This window comes from Misgurnus anguillicaudatus, chromosome 24 (assembly GCF_027580225.2).
Source record: "Misgurnus anguillicaudatus chromosome 24, ASM2758022v2, whole genome shotgun sequence".
In the NCBI taxonomy this organism is placed as follows: Eukaryota; Metazoa; Chordata; class Actinopteri; order Cypriniformes; family Cobitidae; genus Misgurnus; species Misgurnus anguillicaudatus.
The window spans coordinates 45022191-45041366 of NC_073360.2; positions in this window are offsets into that span (position 1 = coordinate 45022191).

The window sequence follows — 19176 nt, forward strand, 5'->3', positions numbered from 1 at the left end:
CAGAGCTATGCGCAGTTCAAAAACAAAGTTTTATTCCTCTTATAAGAATATTTTTTCTTTTTATTCCTTATACAAATATTTGTTATTGTCAGCCTATCATAACACAGTTTAAACATTGACACTGCACTGTGCTAACAAGTAAATACAAAGCTGTATATATTTCAGATTAAATCACACCCTACTTGCTAAATTTGCAAAATCAAGAATATACTGATATTTTTGTTGAACCTTTTTTGTTAAAAATCTTTTACTAAATGCCACAAAGTAAACCATCAGACTGAACAAATTCAGTCACTTTGTGCATTTAAATACATCAATGTTATAGAGCGAATTTTGTGCCAAAATTACACAAACAAATCCAGCATTTTGCAAACTCAATCTGCTTTGCAAAGGAAAAACTCAACTTGCAAACAAACTGAAAAGCAAAAAAAAAGCAATTTGAGAGTAAATGCAGAGGTGTTACAAATATGTAGCCTACTGTGTTTTGCAGCAGAGATTAAAAAATATGACCATGCAATCCAAAACAGCAGATGGTGCTGTTTCAACTTTTTCAGGAATTTTCAACTACACTCATAAGAAAAATAGTTCTAAATAGTACCAAATAAGGGTTCTTCAGCTTTTTTCAATAGCAGAACCATTTATGTTACTTATATACACTCACAGTGTTCTTTAAAACTACAGAAAAATCACCTGTAAATGACCATGAACCGTTACTGTAAATACTCTGCCCAAACTTTAATTAGGGCCCGAGCACCGAGGAGCAGGCCAGAATGGCCTGCACCGAAAGGTGCGAAGCCCTATTGTTTTTGCTCGAATTTATTATTAGGGCCCGAGCACCGAGGAGCAGGCCAGAATGGCCTGCACCGAAAGGTGCGAAGCCCTATTGTTTTTGCTCGGATTATTATTTTTATTTTTTTTTTTTTTTATTTTTTTTTCAACACTTTTGGACATTTTGGGGGCCTTAACATACTCGAAAACTCTTGAAATTTGGCACAGACATCAGAGTCGTCCGTGATCGCCGAAAGCCAAAGGCTGGAACACGGGCGTGGCACGGGGGCTCTGTAGCGCCCCCTGTAATGCAAAAACAAACAGGAGTGCACAGATCGGGCAAACATGTACGCACATTTACGAAAGTTGGTACACATATAGATCTCATCGACCCGAACAACTTTCGCCCTCTAACATTTTAGCTCCGCCCAACAGGAAGTCCGCCATTTTGGATTGTTTAAAAAATGCATGCGGTGAACTTTTGAATACTCCTCCTAGGGGATTCATGCAAATGACACCAAATGTGGTGATCATGATGTCAAGACATTGGACTTGCTAAATTGCGAAGGGATTTTTGATATCTCGAACGGTGTTGCCATGGCGAAGCGGCAAAGTCATGGCGAAATCAGAGAAACAGGAAGTGTCTAATATCTAATGCAAAAAATGTCTTATAGTGATGACACGTGGGGTGTTTGTTCGTCTGAAGATTCCGATCGCATCGATGTGCCTATTGTAAGTCTCGGGTATAGCGCCACCACCAGGCGCCAGGAAGTGTTGCAGTCACAAAGGTTGATTTTTTTGACAGTTCCATGTGATGTTCTTTTAAATACTCCTCCTAGAATGTTTATGCGATTGACACCAAAAGTGGTCAACATGATGCCAAGACATAGTAGATGATAAATTGCGAAGGGATTTTTGATATCTCAAACGTTGTTCCCATGACAACGCGTCAAACTTTACTTTCATTTTAAAGGCATATTTAAGCCCTTCAGTTGCATGCAGTAAACTTTTCAATACTCCTTCTAGGATATTCATGCGATTGACACCAAACGTGGTCAACATGATGCCGAGACATTGGAGATGATAAATAGTGAAGGGATTTTTGATATCTCAAACGCTGTTCCCATGGCAACGCGTCAAACTTTTTACTTTCATTTTAAAGGCTTATTTAAGCCTGACAGTCGCATGCAATGTTCTTTTTAATACTCCTTCTAGGGAAATAATGCAATTCACACCAGAAGTTGTCAACATGATGCTGAGACATTGTAGACGCTAAATTGCGAAGGAATTTTTGACATCTCTAACACTGTTCCCATGGCAACGTGTCAAACTTTACTTTTATGTCAGGCATATTTAAGGCTCTTGGTGTGCTTAGATTGACTTTAAATTTGGCACACACATCAGATTTGTCGGCTGTTAAGTGTTGACAAAAACGTCAGATAAAGGCGTGTCTATTAAGTGGCTCACTAGCGCCCCCGTTTGTCTAAAATGTGGGGTTTCTTTTACCTACAGTACCTAAATGGGTCAGTAGCAGCATGATATTTACCCACTTGATGCACTTGCCCACCGTGCATCGTTTTCTCGGAGGCACCGTGTAGCGGTAAACAAACGTGCGAGGGCCCGCCATCGCTGCTTGCAGCTATATTTTTTTTTTTATTTTTATTTTTTTTTTTATTATTTTTATTTTTTTAACACTTTTGGGCATTTTGGGTGCCTTAACATACTCGAAAACTCTTGAAATTTGGCACAGACGTTAGAGTCGTCCGTCATTGCGAACAGACAAAGGCTGGAACACGGGCGTGGCACGGGGGCTCTGTAGCGCCCCCTGTAATGCAAAAACAAACAGGAGTGCGCAGATCGTGCAAATATGTACGCACATGTACGAGAGTTGGTACGCATATAGATCTCATCGACCCGAACAACTTTCGCCCTCTAACATTTAAGCTCCGCCCAACAGGAAGTCAGCTATTTTGGATTGTTTAAAAAATGCATGCGTTGAACTTTTGAATACTCCTCCTAGAGGAATCATGCAATTGACACCAAAAGTGGTGAACATGATGTCGAGACATTGGACTTGCTAAATTGCGAAGAGATTTTTGATATCTCGAACGGTTCTGCCATGGCGAGGCGACAAAGTTGTGGCGAAATCAGAGAAACAGGAAGTGTCTAATATCTAAGGCAAAAAATGTCTTATTGTAATGACACGCGGGGTGTTTGTTCGTCTTAAGATTCCGATCGCATCGATGTGCCTATTGTGACTCCCGGGTATAGCGCCACCAGCAGGCGCCAGGAAGTGTGTCAGTCACAAAGCTGGATTTTTTTGAAAGTTCCATGCAATGTTCTTTTAAATACTCCTCCTAGGATTTTCATGCGATTGACACCAAAAGTGGTCACCATGATGCCGAGACATTGTAGATGATAAATTGCGAAGGGATTTTTGATATCTCAAACGCTGTTCCCATGGCAACGCATCAAACTTTACTTTCATTTTAAAGGCATATTTAAGCCTTTCAGTTGCATACAGTTAACTTTTAAATACTCCTTCTAGGATTTTCATGCGATTGACACGAGAAGTGGTCAAGATGATGCCGAGACATTGTAGATGATAAATTGCGAAGGGATTTTTGATATCTCGAACGCTGTTCCCATGGCAATGCATCAAACTTTACTTTTATTTTTACACATATTTAAGGCTGACAGTTACATGCTGTGAACCTTTAAATACTCCTCGTATGGGATTCATGCGATTGACACCAGACGTGGTCAAGATGATGCCGAGACATTGTAGATGATAAATTGCGAAGGAATTTTTGACATCTCGAACGCTGTTCCCATGGCAATGCGTCAAACTTTACTTTAATTTCAGGCATGTTTAAGGCTCTTGGCGTGCTTAGTTGAACTTTAAATTTGGCACACACATCAGAGTTTTCGGCTGTTAAGTGTTGACAAAAAGGTCAGACATAGGTGTGTCTCTTAAGTGGCTCACTAGTGCCCCTGTTTGTCTAAAATGTGGGGTTTCTTTTACCTACAGTCCCCAAATGGCTCAGAAACAACATTAAATAGCCCACTGATATTTTACCCACTTGATGCCCTTGCCCACCGTGCATCGTTTTCTCGGACGCACCGTGTAGCGGTAAAAAAACGTGCGAGGGCCCGCCATTGCTGCTTGCAGCTATATTTCATTATTTAATTTATGGTGAAGCTTTTTTAAACTTTAAATATTGTGTAAATTTAAAGTTGTAAAAAACTAAAATTTAGTAAATTGATTAAATGTAATCAAAATCCTAAATCAGGTACTAATATGTCATCATATCCTAATAATAGTGTGTCAGGTCTTTATAATAATACTAGTCTTTAATAAAATAAAAAATGAATACTTTTCCAATTGAAACATAGTTATCCATTTGTTTGTTTGTTATTGTAAGAATGCACACTTGAGATTGTCACACACACTTAAACACTTTCAATAAATATATTTGAAAAAGCCACAGTTATTTATTTAAATTATTACTCATTTAAACAATAATATTTTTCGTATTTAACTTAAGCTTAAGAAATTGAGTAAGTTTGCACCTAACATGATCAAGTTCTTTATTTAAAATTGTGTGCAAATACAGGGCCTGTCCAGCTGCATCCCATTTATAAATGCTGTGTCCTCTGGAGTCCTGATCTCACAGGAATTCGCAAGTATTTTGTGAGGTAGCAAATTATACAAAATGTACAATTATTATAAAAACCAATGATATCACACAGGGCAAAAGCAAATCTTACAAAAATCTACAAATGTTGCCGTAAGAGTTCATGCGACTTAAACACCTTGTAAAATAAGATGAGATTGTAATGTGGGCTCATTTGTCAGTCGTAGCTATATGTCATCAAAGTTATTTCATTTGATATATAAACTTACTATTAATACTTTTTATTTTTACTGCACCTTTCTTACAATCAAGACGCAACAACAGTAAAAGCAACAATAAAAAGAAACAACACTACCCCATAATGACAACACAATAAACAATGGCAACAGGAACTATACAATTATAAGTTAAAAGCTTCGTAAAAAGATATGTTTTGAATAATTTATTAAAAAAACGGAGCATTCCTATATGAAAATGGAAAGAATTACACAACCTGGAACAACACAAGAGAACGACCTCCCACCCATAGTTTTGAGTTTAGGGTAATGTGTATTACAATATATTAATGCTGATTACAATACAATACAAGAGTCAAAAATGAATACAGCTCTGAATGAAAATAAATGTTTTGATGATGCATAAGTTTGTCAATCTATAGCATGAAAATGTGTACTCAAATTAAAGCTAAAGATGCTCCATAAGATATAAAGACATGCATACACTCTAAAAACAAACGGTGCTATATAGCACCAAAAGTGGTTCTTTGCTCGTAATCATAGAAGAACCGTTTTTAGTGCCATATAGCACCGCTGAAGCACCAGTGAAGCACCTGTGTAGAACCATATAGTGCTATGTAGAACCAAATGTGGTGCTATAGTGGTGCTATATGGCCCCTATATGGTTCTACACAGGTGCTTCACTGGTGCTTCACCGGTGCTATATGGCACTAAAAACGGTTCTTCTATGATTACGATCCAAAGCAACAGTTTTGGTGCTATATAGCACCGTTTGTTTTTTTAGAGTGTATATATATAATATATATATATATATATATATATATATATATATATATATATATATATATATATATATATATATATATATATATATATATATATATATATATATATATAGTATAATAAATCTGATTTAATTTAAGTTAGTATTCCAGATTTAATATTTACTAACGTACCTTAAAAAAGATGTTTTTAGATCTTCAGTCTTGTGAAGCACTGCAACTAAAATTCCCTTTACTCTTCATTTAAAGAATGTGGGAGTGTTTTTCTTGAAAATTTCCAGTGAACTCAGGACAACAACTCAAACTGGTTTATCAGGACACATAAGACAAAGATTTATTTGGTTAAGAAAAATGTTTTGCACTGTAGCATTGGTTTATTTTTAACCAAACTGTTCAATAGTTATCCAGACATGCCAGGGTTAAAACCAACCAGGATTATTTAAACTGCAGTATTTATGAGATCAGATTTATTCTTCTGAATTCTTTCCCATGTGAATAAATCATCTTTAGATTATTCTGGTTAAATTATATTACAGTAAAAGCTTTTCATATAAAATCATTAAACCATATGTCATGAATTAAAAGATTTAAAAAGATCATTCTGTGGCATTTTTGCTCATTTAATCACAGCAAGTTATCATCAAATGTCAGAACTTATGAAACATTTACAGTTTAAGGAATGTAAAATAACAGGTTTGAATAAATGACTGATCGAGTTACAGATGCAGTGAGTTTAAAGTTTTGAAAATGTAAGTAGCAAAAAAGTTTATAATACAACAAAGTTATAACCTTATAGGCTAGATTGGGTTGTTTTGTAACTCAACATTGAGTCAACGATGGACAAAACCAACATTGGGTTATTTTAACCCAACAGTTTGGGTTGTACTATCAACCCAATTTTATGTGGATTGATTTTGCGGACCAAAGCGCGACTATAAACAAAGCAAAGCCGGCGGACAATCTGCCTGATGAGGCAAGGGGTGGGCATCCCTGACAGTACTAGTGTTCAGCCACCGATAGTCCACACATATCCTGAGATCTCCATTTTTTTCTTCCACAACAAATGATAAAGCCCACTCACTGTGAGACTTACATATGATATCTTGCTCCTCCATTTCAAAAAGCACACTCCTTAACTTCTGATAGTAAAATGGGAGAACACGGCGATACCCACTAAAAACTGGATGTCGGATAGATGTGCAGATCATGTCTGTCCGTTGGTCCATCTATTCGACGTCCAAACTAGGTCCACTATTTGGACATCCAACCATGACCCGACTTGGACGTCATATTTACAGTCAACATTTGACCTTTAAACTGGGTAATTTTTTTGGACGTCATTTGGACGTCTATGACAGGCCTATATGTATATATATTACATGATTAGGCATATACACTCACCAGCCACTTTATTAAGTACACCTTACTAGTACCGGGTGGACCCCCTTTTTCCTTCAGAACTACCTTAATCCTTCGTGGCACAGATTCAATAAGGTACTGGAAATATTCCTCAGAGATTTTGGTCCATATTGACATGATAGCATAAAGCAGTTGCTGCAGATTTGTCGGCTGCACCACCAGGGCACAAAGCTCCTGTTCCACCACATCCCAAAGATGCTCTATTGGGTTGAGATCTGGTGACTGTGGGGGCCATTTTAGTACAGTGAACTCATTGTCATGTTCAAGAAACCAGTCTGAGATGATTCGCGCTTTATGACATGGTGCATTATCCTACTGGAAGTTGCCATCAGAGGATGGGTACACTGTGGTCATAAAGGGATGGACATGGTCAGAAACAATGCTCAGGTAACCCGTGGCGTTGATATGATCCTCAATTAGTACTAATGGGCCCAAAGTGTGCCAAGAAAACATACACCAGCCTGAACCGTTGATACAAGGCAGGATGGATCCATGCTTTCATGTTGTTGACACCAGATTCTGACTCTACCATCTGAATGTCTCAACAGAAATCGAGACTCACCAGACCAGGCAACATTTTTCTAATCTTCTATTGTCCAGTTTTGGTGAGCCTGTGTGAATTGTAGCCTTAGTTGCTGGCCATTCTTCTCTGTCCTTTGGCATCAATAAGGCATTTGTGCCCACAGAACTGACACTCACTGGATATTTTCTCTTTTTCAGAACATTCTCTGTAAACCTTAGAGATGGTTGTGCATGAAAGTCCCAGTAGATCAGCAGTTTCTGAAATACTCAGACCAGCCCGTCTGGCACCAACAACCATGTTATATTCAAAGTCACTTAAATCACCTTTCTTCCCCATTCTGACGCTCTGTTTAAACTGCAGCAGATCATCTTGACCATGTCTACATGCCTAAATGCATTGAATTGCTGCCATGTGATTGGTTGATTAGAATTTTGTGTAAACAAGCAGTTGGACATGGTGTTTATTTAAAAAAATCAACATTGTTGTATCAACAGGATTAATACATATAAATAACCTATATTATTTATACAGTATTTTTTCAGTTTTCTTGAATTACATGCAAATTCATCTTAATTTACAATAAAAACTCTGCAATTAGTTTGTTATATTAAAAGAGTATGACCATACTAACCATTTAACATGAAAAAACACAAATTTACAAATGTATTGTAAAAAGTGTATAGGGTAAGACTGATGTTGGTGAAGCAGTCATCCATTTAAGTTTTAGAGAGACTTATTTGTAACCCAGACTCGAGGTTGCTGGTTCGATTCCCACAGCTGGCAGGAAGTGACTGAACTGTTTCGGTGTTGCAGTGATAGTTGCCCAGGATTTGTGTCTGTATGGTTGCATGACTTTCACTTTATACCCTTACACAAAGGTCCCACAGACATTAATTTTTAGAAGTGCAGTAGACATAAAAAAAACGTCACCTGGCGTTACAAAACAACCCCTTTGATGTACTGAATTTGGACGTAAAAAATTACATGATAAAGACGTCACTCCAACCTCACATTGCGCAGTGGGTATGGGAGCCTAAAAGGTCGACTGTCTGACAAATGAATGCGGTGAACAAATTAATTGGCCTTGCCAAAATCCAATTTATGTTAATTTCTCGTTCTTTTTAACAAGCTGCACTACAACGCGTTCCAAATTATTATGCACATGCCATTTTTGTTTATTTTTCCAATAATAAATAATAATAATAATAATAATAATAAAAATAAATAATTTGTAAGTTTACAAATGTTGTTATAATTTAAATGGAAAAAAAAGGTCAAAAGATTCTTTAATACTTTGAAAAATATGCAAAATATGCTGTTCCAAATTATTAAACAAGTTGTAGTTCTTCTACAATATGGGTATGAAAAAAATCTTTTTAAAGACAAAAAAGTGTGCATTATCTTAAGAAAGCAATGTATTTCCTATAACAATTTATATTTGGTGCATCATTGAACTATTATTAGATTCATAAGTGATTCACAATACAGAAGGTGTTAGGAACGACACAACTCAAGGATCCCAATGCAGAGGGTTTTTAATGAGGAAAATCAGTGGGTATGTATAATCAAAAAAAGTCAATGTCTTCATGTATTAGTGTGTATGTGTATGTGTAAATGCAAAAGTCTCAAAGTGGGAAACACTGTAGGACATCCACTTGACAATCACTTGCTGAAATCGTCACAGGGCACAGAGAGGGAATCCTGATGGGAGAGAGAGAGAGGCGGTCAATATATCAGCAGAATCCGTAATGGACAGCGCACTGTAGTGGTCCGAGTGAAGCGCAGAATTACGCGCCCGAGAGCGCACTGCGGCTGGACAGCGCACTGTAGTGGTCCGAGTGAAGCGCAGAATTACGCGCCCGAGAGCGCACTGCGGCTGGACAGCGCAAGGTGTAGAGCAGCGCTCGGAGAAACCACAGTCAGAGTGTCTTTAGATGAATGACGATTGACACACCACTCGGGAGAGACTGACGGGGAAATCTAGAAGCAAGGCAGCAGAGAGCTCGGTGAACAATCCAAAACGAGAAACAGAATACTAGACACAACAAGACTGGAACTAGACAAGCTAGCGGGCAGGAACATACAAAGACGAACTTGCAAAGAACAAAGGAAACGAGGGGAATTTAAATCAAACCGGATTGGACAATAATGAGAATCAGGTGCGGGTCGCAGGTGAGAGAAGTCAGAGGTAATGAGATCACCAGGTGGAAGACGCGCACGTGTGGAGCTGTCAAAACAAAAACACAACACATAGTGAAACAAAGACAAAGCAGCCAATAAGACCGAAATCATAACAGGACTCCCCCCCCACGACCGCCACCGGGCGGTCCATGAGGAGGCTCACCCCGTCGCCGGCGGAGATCCTCTATCAGCCCAGGGTCCAGAATGTCCCGGGCCGGTACCCAACACCTCTCCTCCGGACCATATCCTTCCCAGTCAACGAGATATTGAAATCCCCTACCCCGGCGACGCACATCCAGTAAAGATTTAACTGAATACACAGGGGCACCATCTATAAGCTGAGGGGTGGGAGGGGTGGGGGCAGAGGGAACAGGATTTAGGTGGGAAAAATACACAGGCTTCAGTTTAGACACATAAAAAACTGGGTGAACCCGACCGAGTGCTGGGGGCAATCTGAGCCTGACCGTCACGGGATTAATAACCTTTACAATGCTGTATGGCCCAAGGAATCGTGGAGCCAGCTTGCGGGAAGGCTCACGGAGAGGTAAATCCTTGGACGAAAGCCATACTTTCTGCCCACAAATAAAGCGGGGCGCGGTTCTACGGTGACGATCGGCCGCGGCTTTGGTGCGTCTGGAAACCTGACGTAATATAAATCTAGCCTTTCTCCAGGTGCGTTTGCAACGACGGACAAAAGCTAGTGCAGACGGAACCACCGCATCAGGTTCTTGTGACGGGAATAAAGGGGGCTGAAACCCCATGGACGCCTCAAAAGGGGACATGTTAAGGGAAGAAACAGGGAGAGAATTATGGGCGTATTCAACCCAGGGTAACTGTTGGCACCAGGAGCTCGGATATTGCGATGTCAGACAGCGGAGCGCTCTACCTAAATCTTGGTTAGCCCGTTCACATTGCCCGTTGGTCTGAGGATGATACCCTGAAGACAAGCTAGCTGTGGAGCCTATTTGTCTACAAAATTCCTGCCAAAAACGAGAAATAAACTGAGGACCCCTATCTGAAACAACGTCTGTGGGCAGACCATGTAAGCGAAAGACGTGTTCGATCATTACCTGGGCAGTTTCCTTGGCAGTGGGTAATTTGGGCAAAGGGACAAAATGAACCGCCTTAGAGAAGCGGTCCACAATGGTCAAAACAACAGTGTTTCCCTTAGAACTAGGCAAATTGGTTACAAAATCAATGGCGATATGTGACCAAGGACGAGAGGGGATGGGTAACGGTTTAAGCAGACCAATAGGGGCTTGATGAGAGGCCTTATTGCGGGCACAAACCTGACAGGCTAACACAAACTGTCTGACATCGGGACCCATAGAGGGCCACCAAAAACGCTGACGTACGGTAGCCAGCGTTCTCCGAACCCCCGGATGGCAAACAAACTTGGACTCGTGACCCCACCGAATGACCTCGGAGCGAAGCGCATTAGGCACCCACAATCGACCCGCTGGGCACCCCTCTGGCACTTCCCCCTCCCGGCCGGCCCGTCTCACCCGTTGTTCTATTCCCCAGCGCAGGGCACCCACCACCCGCCCCTCAGGGAGGATGGTTTCGTCCATCAGAACCGGGACTTTCGAACAAACGAGAGAGAGCGTCGGGCTTGGTATTCTTAGAACCGGGCCGGTACGAGAGGGTGAAGTTAAATCTGTCAAAGAAGAGTGCCCAACGAGCCTGACGAGGAGACAACCTCCTGGCTGAACGGATATATTCGAGATTCTTATGATCCGTCCAGACCAGGAAGGACTCCGAGGTCCCTTCCAACCAGTGACGCCACTCACCCAAAGCCAGTCTGACCGCAAGCATCTCCCGATTACCTATGTCATAATTTCGCTCTGCTGGGTTTAACCGATGGGAGAAAAAGGCACAGGGATGCACCTTGCCATCCTTAACAGACCGCTGAGACAAAACGGCGCCTACCCCGACATCCGAAGCATCCACCTCCACAATAAATTGAGCAGCCGGATCTGGAATAGAGAGAACAGGAGCAGAGATAAACCGGGACTTTAAATTATCAAAGGCCTCCTGAGCACTAGAATTCCAGACAAACCTCTCCTTAGTGGATGTGAGAGCAGTAAGAGGCTGAGCAATCTGACCATAATTTCTGATAAATCGCCGGTAAAAATTGGCGAAACCCAGAAACCTTAATAAATCCTTACGAGACTCGGGGATTGGCCATTCGGCTACCGCTTTGATCTTGGCGGGATCAGGACGGATCTCACCTGGGGCGACAACAAAACCCAAGAACGAAACTGACTTACGATGGAATTCGCACTTCTCCGCCTTAACATACAACTTATTCTCTAACAACCGGCGTAAGACTCGGCGGACATGCTGAGTGTGTTCCTGCATAGAGGGGGAAAAGATGAGAATATCATCTATGTACACAAAGACAAACTTGTTAATCATGTCTCTCAGCACATCATTGACCAAAGTTTGGAAGACTGAGGGAGCGTTACAAAGCCCGAAAGGCAAAACGCAGTACTCAAAGTGTCCAGTAGGGGTATTAAATGCTGTCTTCCACTCATCTCCCTCTCTTATACGCACCAGATGATAGGCATTGCGTAAATCTAGCTTAGTAAAGACCTGCGCTCCCTGCAAAAGCTCAAACGCAGTAGACATTAAAGGAAGGGGGTACCTATTCTTAACAGTAATGTCATTAAATCCTCTATAATCAATACAAGGACGCAGGGAGCCGTCTTTCTTTTCAACAAAGAAAAACCCCGCCCCTGCGGGCGAGGTGGAGGGACGGATGAGACCGGCATGCAGGGCATCATTAATATACTGGTCCATAGCCTCTCTCTCAGAACTCGACAAAGAGTAAAGTCTACCTTTAGGCGGAGAAGTGCCGGGGAGGAGATCAATAGCGCAATCATATGGCCGGTGAGGAGGAAGGGAGGTGGCCCGGGCTTTACTAAACACCTGAGCGATATCCGCATACTCCGCCGGGACCCCGGTCAAATCGACTGCCGGAACCTGAGGAAGAGAAAGAACAGAACCAGAAACAGCAGAACCAAGACATGACACATGACAAGACTGAGACCAAGACAAAATAATACTATGCTGCCAATCAACGTGAGGATTGTGTTGCGCTAGCCATCCATGCCCTAAAATAATAGGAGATAGAGATGCATGAAGGATATGCAACACAATCTCCTCACGATGATTACCAGACACAGAGAGACTCACCGGAGAAGTGCAGTGTGTAATCCGCGCCATCTGCTGCCCCTGAAGGGACCAGACATCCAACGGGGATTGGAGAGGGACAACCGGGATACCCCAGGCGCGAACCAGTGCTTCATCAATGAAGTTGCCCTCTGCGCCAGAGTCGAGAAGGGCAGTGGATGGATAATCCCGCCCGGCGAAGGATAACATGACGGGGAGTTGGGTACTGGAAACAGGGGAGAGTTTAGAAGAAGTGGCGCCCACCAGGACTCCCGTATTCACTGATGGGCGGCGGCTTTTAACGGGCAAGTCAAGGCAAAATGTCCGGGCTTTCCACAATAGAGACAGAGGGCCTTCTGTAACCGCCTCTCTCTCTCTCTCTGTGACAGGCGCATGCGCCCCAGTTGCATAGGTTCCGACTCGGCTGAGGGTGACACAGGGGCCGAGGAAGAAATGGAAGTCTCATCCACAAACACACGTTGTCGCAGAGAACGGCGCTGACTGCGAAGCATCCTCCGAGCTTCGATCCGAAGAGCAAGATCAATGATGGCATCCAGAGTGGGGGGAAGATCGTGAACAGCGATCTCATCCTGAAGCCCGTCTGTCAACCCCTCGACAAACTGCGCTCGAAGAGCAGCTTCGTTCCAGTGGCAGGCAGCCGCTAAGGTTTTGAACTTGATGGCGTACTCGGTGACAGAGTGCTTTCCTTGGACCAAATGTGCCAACCGAGCCGCAGCAGCGTCCCCGCGAACGGAGCGATCAAAAAGTTTCTCCATCTCCTCGCGAAAATCATCAAAGGATCGGCAGCAAGGATCGCCGGCATCCCACACAGCTGTAGCCCACTCACGAGCCTTGCCAGTCAGCAGGGTAATGACATATGCAACCCGGGTGCGCTCGGAAGCATAACGGCGTGGCTGGAGGGCAAAGATTAAGGAACATTGTGACAGAAACGCTCGACAGGAGGCAGGATCGCCATCATATGGTGGTGGGGCTGAGGCATGGGGCTCCGTCTCATGCTGCTGACTAGGTTGCGAGGTGTTTTGCCGCACTTGGTCAAGGCGAGAGGAAAGGTCTGACATGCGTGTGGATAAATCCTCGACCTCCTGTGTCGTGGTGGTGAGACGGGCCGAGTGTTGGCCTAACCATGAGCCCTGCTGGGCGAGAGCAGATCGGAGGGCGTCAACCTCCGCGGGATCCATAACTGGCAAGTTCGTCCTGTTAGGAACGACACAACTCAAGGATCCCAATGCAGAGGGTTTTTAATGAGGAAAATCAGTGGGTATGTATAATCAAAAAAGTCAATGTCTTCATGTATTAGTGTGTATGTGTATGTGTAAATGCAAAAGTCTCAAAGTGGGAAACACTGTAGGACATCCACTTGACAATCACTTGCTGAAATCGTCACAGGGCACAGAGAGGGAATCCTGATGGGAGAGAGAGAGAGGCGGTCAATATATCAGCAGAATCCGTAATGGACAGCGCACTGTAGTGGTCCGAGTGAAGCGCAGAATTACGCGCCCGAGAGCGCACTGCGGCTGGACAGCGCACTGTAGTGGTCCGAGTGAAGCGCAGAATTACGCGCCCGAGAGCGCACTGCGGCTGGACAGCGCAAGGTGTAGAGCAGCGCTCGGAGAAACCACAGTCAGAGTGTCTTTAGATGAATGACGATTGACACACCACTCGGGAGAGACTGACGGGGAAATCTAGAAGCAAGGCAGCAGAGAGCTCGGTGAACAATCCAAAACGAGAAACAGAATACTAGACACAACAAGACTGGAACTAGACAAGCTAGCGGGCAGGAACATACAAAGACGAACTTGCAAAGAACAAAGGAAACGAGGGGAATTTAAATCAAACCGGATTGGACAATAATGAGAATCAGGTGCGGGTCGCAGGTGAGAGAAGTCAGAGGTAATGAGATCACCAGGTGGAAGACGCGCACGTGTGGAGCTGTCAAAACAAAAACACAACACATAGTGAAACAAAGACAAAGCAGCCAATAAGACCGAAATCATAACAGAAGGATTTAACTATAAAGGCTTTTTAAGGAAACTATAAGGAAAGGTAGCAATAAAAAGCCACCATTAAGAATCTTTCAATATGGGATCCTTCAGTGCATAAAGCTGTATTTCAACCCCAACCAAAGCTTGCAAAAATGAAATGAAACATTTGCTGTGATCTCAGAATACAAGAAGACATCCAAACTGTTTTATTAATTGACATACACTAAATAGCCACTATGATCAAACAAGACTGTAACATTAGGGAGAGGTGACAGAGTAATGATTTGGGCTAGAATTTTGGGAAGTAAAATGGAAGATCCCTTTAGGGTCTCTGAGAGTGTGAAAGGGATGTGGAAGATGTGTAGAGTTCCTAAAAGATTGTTTTTTTTATATGAAAGGAATCATGTCTTCTGAAAAAAGTTTCATATTTTAATATGCTGGTCCCTGATATTTAAGCAATATCGCTCTAGTAGGAGTGTGATATAGCTCTATATCATCACGGCTGTGATTAGGCCGGAGGCAATCACAGCCGTGATGATATAGAGCTATATCACACGACTCCGAGAGCGATATTGCTTTTATACAACAGTTCGACGGCACACGTTTGAAAAACAAAAACTAGAAAACAACAACGGAGTTATTTTAAAAGCCTCTTTGTTTGAGAACTACTTCTTCCGCCACGGATTTGAGGGCGGCCAGAATGACAGGTAAAACTTTCGGCTGCTTTGAAGCTCATACAACTCAATGGACGGAAAAGCTGTTACTTTATATTACCGTTTCTTGGTCACAAAGTGTAGTTTTAACCCTTGTGTGGTGTTCATATTTTTGTTACTTAGACGATGTTTGTGGGTCTGGTGGACCCAGAGCATTATTAGTCTCTTAAACCAATGCAGTCATACAAATTTATATAATATTGTTTATAGATGTTTACTTTAGCCTGATTGCAAGTAACATAGACAGAATTTATGGTTAATATTTGTCATTTACCACTGGTAGAGGACTATTTATAAACTAAAGTGCCATTCGTTTTTGTGGTAATATGAAACAAAAGAAGAAAATTGTATTCTGATCCAGATATTAGGGGGAAAAACATGTTTATCTTAAATAAGTATAAATGAAACAAAGTTTTTCATCACTGTTGATGTTTAATTCTTTGAACTTTATGAAATTGTACACATTTTTTGTCAATCTACGCAGCATAGGCTCCAACTGAACAGATGCCGTATCATAAGATATTATCCACACTGAACACATAACCTGTTCATGCCAGCCAACACAACACATAAGAAGCATATTTTTACTGCGTAGTTGTGTTGCTTATGCATTTCTTGCATTTTATACACATATATTGTGTCCATCTTATGTCCACACACATTGCAGTAGAATGTGTTGCTATTGGCCACAATTTAGAATGATGAAAATACATGGATAATATTTTACTTTCTCTATTTTTCACTCTCTCACACACACTCATGCACACACACATCTTTGTGGGACATTTGGTCCCCACAACGTGATAAATACCAGGTACACAACCATGGTTTTACAAATAGTAACCAATATACCAAATAACCATGATTACTACACTTTTACCACAATAAAACTATGGATTTTTTTTGTAAGGAAGATAATGGTAAAATGTGGAATGGTTCCTGTTAGAAAAAAGGTAAAGTATTTGGGACAGTGGATACAGACAAATGTTCATGCATGATATAGAACATGTTGTATTCTTGCGGCATTACAGCAAGAGCAGAAGGACAAAACTCTGACATTCATGCATCACATATGTACAGACATATATACAAACACACTCATGCACTCACAGGAGTCCCATATAGGAGAAAAAACAGAGTGAAGATACATAGCACATTCATTTTTTACACTCTTTTTAACCCCGGGTCCAGTGGACCCGAACACCACAAATGTAATATAAATGTGTAGGGGGGGTACACAGTGTACAGTAATTACAAATTTGATTATTTTTATGTTCTTTATAGAAGATGAGCCAAGGCCAATGAATCTGAGGTTGAAACAACAACTAATTGCATAATTTTTCTTTCAGTAAACATTAAAAACGGGTCCCACAGACCCGAACATCACACAAGGGTTAAGATTAGTTCAGTCGAGAATGTATATGTATTATATTTAAATCTGCAGTCGATTAGTAAAGATAGCGCCTGTTTGAACGTTTGCTTAGTGAGATTCGGTACGAATGAGAACCAAAGCATGAGCGGACTTCAGTGTTCACTCGCCCCGCTGACCACCGCCCTCTCTGGGCTACATCTCTGAAAGGGATTCCCTGGCTCTCATGTTGGCCTTGTTTGTTTATGATCGTCAAAATGAGATCAAATCAGCAGTATTTGGTGTCATGATCAAACTAGTACTTGTTTTTTTATTCATATTTAGTGTCTTTTGTGTTTGGCGCGAGGTAAAAGTTAATAAAACTATACTTGTGTAACGTTACTATTGCTTTCTCATTTATTCTTAACGCGATACGAGCACTCGATTATTATTATTAAACTTTGTTCTTGTCAGTACTATACAAAACGGTTTTTTATAAGTGTCAGAGAGATGTTTTTGCATGCTGCTTATAAATATACCAGTGGCGATATCTCATAACATGTTTTACCCTGCTAAAAAAAACAGCATCAAACCAGCATGGACCAGCATGGGAATTATGCTGGTCTATGCTGGTTTAGCAGGTGGTCACCAGCATACCAGCACCAAAACACAACATATGCTGGTATGACCAGCATGGGATGCTGGGGCTAATGCTGGTTTAGCTGGTGCTAATGCTGGTTTGATGCTGGTTTAGCTGGTGCTAATGCTGGTGGTGATGCTGGTTTAGCTGGTGTTCACTAGCAAACCAGCACCAAAACACAACATATGCTGGTCTTGCTGGTATGCTGGTTTTTTCAGCAGGGTAATCACGTCACGATACAGTAAATGATCAATGTCCACATTTAAAAGCTGCGGGGCTTACCTGCAGTTTCACGGTGTTTTCGCGTTCTGATAAAAGATATAGCTCCAGAAAAAAACGAGTGTTTATATTCCTCTTTCCAAGTGTTAATCGTCCACACGATGTGACAAGACATTTCTCCTTATTAACTTTAACGTAACATCCAAGAGCGCTGATCTTTGACGGAATAATACTTCTGATTGGGGATTCACAGACTGATTTATGAGCTAGTAAACTAATGAGACGCACGGAGAGTGATTCAAACAGCGCGTCTGTGTTTTTCCATTCAGAGATGAGCCTGCTTAGGACCTCCATTCACTAGGTGGCGGAATAATACGAAAGGTGAAGCGGTTACAGTGCCCTTATCAGTACAATATCGTATAGCTCTTAGCCAATCAGATTCGAGAACCAGAAAGAACTGTTGTATAAATAATTATACATTTTCTCCACATAACTATGTTATCTGGAACAATCAAAATATTACATATAAAAATAAGTCTTTGCTTAAATAATTGGTTTCATAAAAATATACTTTCATTGAGTCAACTGTTAGATGAGAGGGGTGTCTTACTCTCTTATGAAAGTTGTTTGCAAGATTTCTCTTTTCCAGTCCCCCCAAGAGAATATGCCATTGTTTTTGGGGCAATTCCTGATTGTATGAAACCTTTAGTCAACCCCATGGGCCTAAAGGTCCTTTATGCTCTTCACTTCAATTTGACAATCCTTTCAAAATCCTTTCAGTAGATTATTAAACAAAAAATTGCTCAATTCTACAGAGATCTATCTTTACCTGCTTGTGTAAGATTTTGGAATAACATATTTGATAATATATTATGGGAAGATTTCTGGCTCCTTCAGAATTTTTTTTACCTAATAAAGTTGTTAAGATTTATTTTAAAATTATTCGCAATTGCTACCCGGTTAATTATAACTTTGCTAAATTTAATAATAATATCTTCCCCTTGTGCACCTTTTGTCATCAGGTTGATTAATCATTCACTTATTTTGGAAATGTGTGTATTGCAAAATATTTTGGGTTGACTTTTTTAATTTTGTTAGAAAATATTTATCTTTAAATTTCTGTATAAACCAAAATATTGTGTTATTTGGTGAAACTTTGAGATTAGACCTTTATCATTTTAAGTTTATTCTTAACTTGCTGCTTCTCCTTGCTAAATTTTATATTCACAAATGTAAATTCTTTAAGAAAACAACTTCTTTTTTCATCTTTAAGAAAGATCTTGATATATATTTACATTTCTTGAGGAACTCAAAAAACTCTGCTGCTTGTAAGACTCAACAGGTGCAAATTCTTTAAGGTAGCTTACTTTCTTTATGTTTATGGTAAAGTAACGTAACCCACGATTCAATTTCAATTCAATTCAATTTATTTTAATTTTAATTTTAATGACCACACAGCCAGGCTGGTGGAATTTGTTTTACAGTACAGATATTTCTTTGGTACAGGTTCCAGCATTACGTTAAACAATAAA